Source organism: Loxodonta africana, chromosome 22, assembly GCF_030014295.1.
Source record: "Loxodonta africana isolate mLoxAfr1 chromosome 22, mLoxAfr1.hap2, whole genome shotgun sequence".
NCBI classification, from domain to species: domain Eukaryota; kingdom Metazoa; phylum Chordata; class Mammalia; order Proboscidea; family Elephantidae; genus Loxodonta; species Loxodonta africana.
Window position 1 is genome coordinate 64,597,784 of NC_087363.1, and position 6,306 is coordinate 64,604,089.

Below are 6,306 nucleotides of genomic sequence, written 5' to 3' on the forward strand. Positions count from 1 at the left end.
CACACATACATGGATAAAAGACTGAACAATTACAGTCCTCGTTTCTGCAACTGATTGTGTGGTTGCAGCTGGTATTTAGAGCTACCTTTTTCCAACCCCCATTCTGTATTCCATTTACCCTCAGCAATCACCACGGCTGGTTGTGGTTCTTTGGTGTGGCAACCCAAACCTTCCTTCCTGGGCCATTAGTAGTCACAACAGAATTAGGTTGTATCGTTTTCCATTGACTTTAATCACGGGGCATGGTAGTACTAAGAGACATCCTGAGGGATCTCCTGTATTCCAGACATACTCTTAACCTTGATTAGGTAATTCAGTCTGATTTCTTCATGGTAATCAAGATCAATCACACCAGCCAATACAGTAAATCCCTTCTTTGCCTCTTGATCCAAAGGAAAGAGGAGCCTAAAGTGGCTGGGTGGCATTCTTAACATCCAGTTCAAAAGAATCATGTTATGTCTCCTGGTGGGAGTATTTCTGCCTTTGGAACTAAGACATCTAGACCCACAGAGCATAGGGTTGCGGGGCCAGGAAGCAAAATTTTGGCAGGTGGGTCACTAGGGGTTAATAGTGAGTGGTGCCACTCCCATTTCCACCCTGTCATGGATTGAATTATGTCCCCCCCCCCAAAAAAAAATGTGTGTATCAATTGGGCTGGGCCATGATTCCCAGTATTGTGTGATTTTCCTGTATGTTGTAAATCCTGTCTCTATGATGTTAATGAGGGAGGATGGGCAGCAGTTGTGTTAGTGAGGCAGGACTCAACCTACAAAACTGGATTGTGTCTTGAGGCAATCTCTTGAGATATAAAAGACAGACGTGAGCAGAGAGACAGGGGGACCTCATACTGCCAAGAAAGCAGTGCCAGAAGCAGAGCACATCTTTTGGACCTGGGGTCCCTGCATGGAGAAGCTCCTAGTCTGGGGGAACACTGGTGAGAAGGCCAACAGAGAGAGAATGTCTTCCTCTGAAGCTGACGCCCTGAATTTGGACTTTCAGCCTACTTTACTGGGAGGAAATAAATTTCTCTTTGTTAAAGCCATCCACTTGTGGTATTTTTGTTATAGCAGCACTAGATGACTGAGACACACCCCGTGAATCCTGGCAATAAGAGAAACAGCACCATATATTGGACACTGGTTTAGAGCATACACAACCTCCTGGAGAACATTACCCCAATGCTGCAAGGTATTGTCACCTAGCTGGCACCATAATAATGGTCTTTAGAAGCCCATTCCATTGTTCTATTAAGCTAGCTGCTTCAGAATGATAGGGAACATAAGACCAGTGAATTCCACAAGCATAGGCCCATTGTTGCACTTCATTTGCTGTGAAGTGAGTTCCTTGATCAAAGGCAATGCTGTGTAGGATACCATGATGGTGGATAAGGCATTCTGTAAGCCCACAGATGGTAGTTTTGACAGAAGCATTCTGTGCAGGGAAGGCAAATTCATATCCAGAGTAATTGTCTATTCCAGTAAGAACAAAACTCTGCCCTTTCCATGATGGAAGTGGTCCAATGTAATCAAACTGCCACCAGGTTGCTGGCTGATCACCTCAAGGAATGGTGCCATATCAGGGACTCAGTGTTAGTCTCTTTTGCCAGCAGATTGGGCATACAGCAGTGGCTGTAATCAAGTAGGCCTTGGTGGGTGGAAGTCCATGTTGCTGAGCCCATGCATAACCTCCATTCTTGCCACCATGGCCACTTTGCTCATGAGCCCATTGGAAATGAAGGGAGTGGCTAGGGAAAGAGGATGACTGACTTCCACAGAACACATCATCTTATCCATTTGATTGTTAAAACCCTTCTCTGCCAAGATCACCCTTTGGTGAGCATTCACATGAAACACAAATATCTTCACTTCATTGGCCCATTCAGAAAGGTCTACCCACACACCTCTTCCCTATACCTCCTGGTCTCTAATTTTCCAATCATATTCCTTCTAAGTCCCTGATCATCCAGCCAAACCATTGGCCACAGACCATGAAAGAGTACACAATTGCACATCTGGCCATTCCTCCTTCCAAGCAAAGTGAACAACCTGGTGCACTGCTCAAAGTTCTGCCTATTGGGAGAATTTTCCTTTGTCGCTGTCCTTCAGAGAGGTCCCAGAAAGGGGCTGTAGTGCTGCCGCTGTCCTCTTTTGAGTGGTACCTTCTTATAGCTCAGAACCATCTGTAAACCAGGCACAAGTGTTCTCTTCCTCAGTCAAATGATCATAAGGAACTCCCCATGAGGCCATACCTGCAGACTGGGAGAGGGCAGATGATGTGACAGAAGTGGAGACCAGGGACATTTGGGCTACTTCCTCATGGTCCTGCTCATGTCCAATCTCACATATACCACTTGCATTTAATGATGACATGATGCTGTACATGCCTGACTTTAAAACTCTGTGGGCCAGACAACACCCAATTCATGATGGGCAGCTCAGGCCTCATGGTGACTTGGTTCCCCATGGTTAAGCATTCAGTCTCTGCTAAGGCCCAGTAACAAGCCAAAAGCTGTTTCTCTAAAGGAGAGTAGTTATTTGCAAAGGATCGCGGGACTTTGCTCCAAAATCCTAATTGTTTGCACTGTGATTCACTAGTAGGGGACTGCCAAAGACTCTAAACAGCATCTCTATCTACAACCAATGATTTAAGCACCGTTTGATCAGTCAGACCATATGGCCCAAGTGGCAGAGTGCCTTGCACAGCAGCCTGAACCTGTTGCAGAGCCTTCTCTTGGTCTGGGCCCCACTCTAAACTACCAGATTTATGAGTCACTTGAAAAAAAAATTTTTTTTTTTTTTTATAAATAGGTCAAAGTAGTGCATCCAAGTGTTGCCTCCAAAATCCAAAGAGGTCCACCAGGTGTTGTGCCACCTCTTTAGGTGTAGGAGGGGCCAGATACAACTCATCCTTCACATAAAAAGGAATATCTTGACATGCCCCATATCACTGGATTCATACAAATTTCACCGAAGTGGAAGGCGCCTAAATTATTGTTGGATTAATTTCCCACCCTCTAGCACACAAATGTCTTACCAATAAGCCTAGAGTCATTCATTGATACTTCTTCCTTACTAGGTCCAATCAGCATAATGTCATTAACCAGAGTGACATCCTGTGGAATGGAAAGGAGATCCAGGTGCCTGCAAAATAAGTTATGACATAGGCTAGAGAGTTGATATACCTCTGATGTAGGACAGTGAAGGTGTATTGTTGACCTGGCCAGCTGAAGACAAACTGCTTCTGGTTGTACTTCAAAACAGGTATGGAGAAAAAAAGCATTATCCAGATCAATAGCTGCACACCAGGTACAAGAAGATGGATTAATTTGCTCAAGCAATGAAACCACATCTGGAACAGCAGTTGCAATTTCAGTCACCACCTGGTTAAGTTTATGATAACCCATTGTCATTCTCCAAGATTTGTGTTTTTTGCATAGGCTGAATAGGCTAGTTGAACAGGGATGTGGTGGGAATCACCACCCCGTGTCCTTCAAGTCCTTAATGGTAGCAGTAATCTCTGCAGTCCCTCCAGGAATGTGGTATTGCTTTTGGTTTACTATTTTCCTAGGTAGTGGCAGTTCCAATGGCGTCCACTTGGCTTTTGCTACCATAATAACCCTTACTCCACATGTCAGGGATCCAATATAGGGGTTTTAGGAGTTGTTGAGTATGTCTATTCCAATTATGCATTCTGGACCTAGGAGAATCACTACAGGATGAGTTCAGGGACCCAATGGACCCACAGTGAGATGGGCTTTATCAAAGGCTACATTATAATCTGACTTCCATACACCCCCCACTCTGACTGGTGGGCACCAGTCAAATTTAGGTCTCCTGGAATCAATGTCAGTTTTATGCTAGTGTCCAAATTATCCCCAAAAAGTCTTTTTATTTCCTTTTCCACCAATAAACAGTCACTCTTGTAAAAGGCCGTAGATTCCTTTGGGGAAGGCTGGGAGAAAGATCAACCATATACATTTTTGGCAGCATAGTGGGGTCCTCCCTCGAGGGGACCGGGGATCTCCTTCATTCAAGGGGTTGTGGGTCTGTAAGCTGGCTCAAGTCTGGAATTTGAATGAGGGGTCATAACTCTATTCTGGCGATTCCAGTTAAACTGCCATTTACTTGACTTAGAATTCTTCAACTTGTATAGATCGAGTAAATATTTAGTAGATTTCCCATCTATTTCACTCCTAGGGGCACCATGACTAAGTAGACAATGCCATGAGTCCATACAAGTCGGGCTATTCTGATTACTTCTTTGATTCCACTGTCCATTACATAACCACACTCAGCTTGTCTTTGTTGATTGAGTGCCACCACTTGGCACATACACCATGGGGTCCAACCAGCCTTATCGTAGTTAGGTGTCTTAATTTAGTTAGAACAGTTCCCACTGTCAAATCTGACTTACGTAAAATAACAATCACAGCAGTCTTCAAGGATGCTGGGGCTACCTTCACAAATTTGCTCCTCACCATTGTGGTAAAAGGTGTGACCCCTTGGCACTCCATGTGTGAGCCTGTGGGTCTAGCCTGATAAACACACTCTAACATGCCAATTTCCTTAAGCCTTTGGATTCCTTCTTCTATGGCATATCAAGGCAGATCTGGCACTTCAACTTGTTGTAATGGGGGCCACTGCTTAATCCATGCTTCAATGAATCAGCCAAATATGCTATTAGATCCTTTCCTAACCTCTCAAACTTAAACACTGAATGAAGGATCTGTGCTTAGTAGGCCCGTAAAAATAAACTCAAGCTAATCCAACTTTATGTTTCTTGCACCACTACTCCACACCTTTAATAGCCATTCCCACACATATTCCACAGGTTTCTGTTTGTACATATTAGAAGAGTCAAGCAGTTCTTTTGGAGTGTAGCTTACCTTCTCCTGGGTCACACTTCATCTGCTTTGGCTCACTGGGACTAGTTAAAGGTCTAGAAGTCAAACTGGGTGGTGGAGATGTGTCTCCGAGAATATTCAGCCATGTCTTGTAAGGCATCTTACTCAGGCAACATGCCAGGCAATGACTCAGACAAAGGCTTTTCAGACATAGCTGGGTTAATCTTATCAGATGGGCATAGAGTAGCTAATGGTCTTAACCGGGAGGGTGGCTTAGCAAACAAAGATGGAGTAATCTTTTCAGATGGACGTGAGAGGGCTGGTTCTGTTGGTAGGAGTGATTCAACAGGATACAGGGGCTCAGTGTCTCCAGCTTCCTGATTATCTGCCCATATGTCCCCCATCCCAAGCTTCACTATCCCATTTCTTCTCAAACAATGCCTTCACTTTAACTTCAGACACCTCTTGTGTTTAGGAATTCATTTGTCATTGTAATTCAGCCACTCTTAGGATAAGATTCTGGGTTTGGTTTTCAGCAGTACCAGCTCTGTTATTACAAGAAATAAGGCTTTCCTTCAATGTACAAGTGGACACTTTGAGGTAGTCTATGCAGTACTCGAGCTGTGACTCTGAAGCCTTGAGCTCATTTCTTTCTTTTACCACTTTGTCTAGTGAAAGTAGGATCAACAAACCAGCTTCCTTATATTTCTCATTCTGCCAAAATTGTAGAAATGTATCAAGCATGCAATCACCCAGAGCCTTGTCTCTCACCAATACCTGATCTATTGGTGGTGATACTTTGTGAATTTCCATTGCCACCTCACACCATGGATTAGCAATGACCTCTTTACTACTGAAGGCAAAATCATCAACATCTTTAAGTCTAACCAAACTTGAGAACCAATTTGGAAAACTCATCCTTACAATTTTCTTTCTCTAGAACCACTCTCAGTACCAAATATCTTAGGCTGGGTTCTCCAGAGAAGCAAAATCACTAAAGCTTATAAACGTATATATAAAGAGAGATTTACATCAAAGAAATGGTTCATGCAGTTGTAGAGTCTGGAAAGTCCCAAGTTTGTGGATCAGGCTGGAGACTTCTCTTGACTCACATAGCTGCAGGGGCTGGCAAACACAAGATCAGCTCAAGTCCCAAGAACTAGAGGTCAGATGAACAGGAACCAGCTGCAGGATCCAGGGTGAGCAAAAGCCAGCGATCTTTACCAGAAAGTCCACCTATATCCGATGCATGCCACACCCACAAGGAAACTCCCTTTCAACTGATTGGCTGCTCACAACAGATCTCATCATGGAGGTGATTACATTATATCAGATCTCATTAAGGAGGTGATTGCATCACTACATAGCTACCAAATTACATCATAACTGCCAAGCCACTGAGAACCATGACCCAACCAAGTTGACACACAACCTTAACCATCACAATGATCAACGAATTCCTA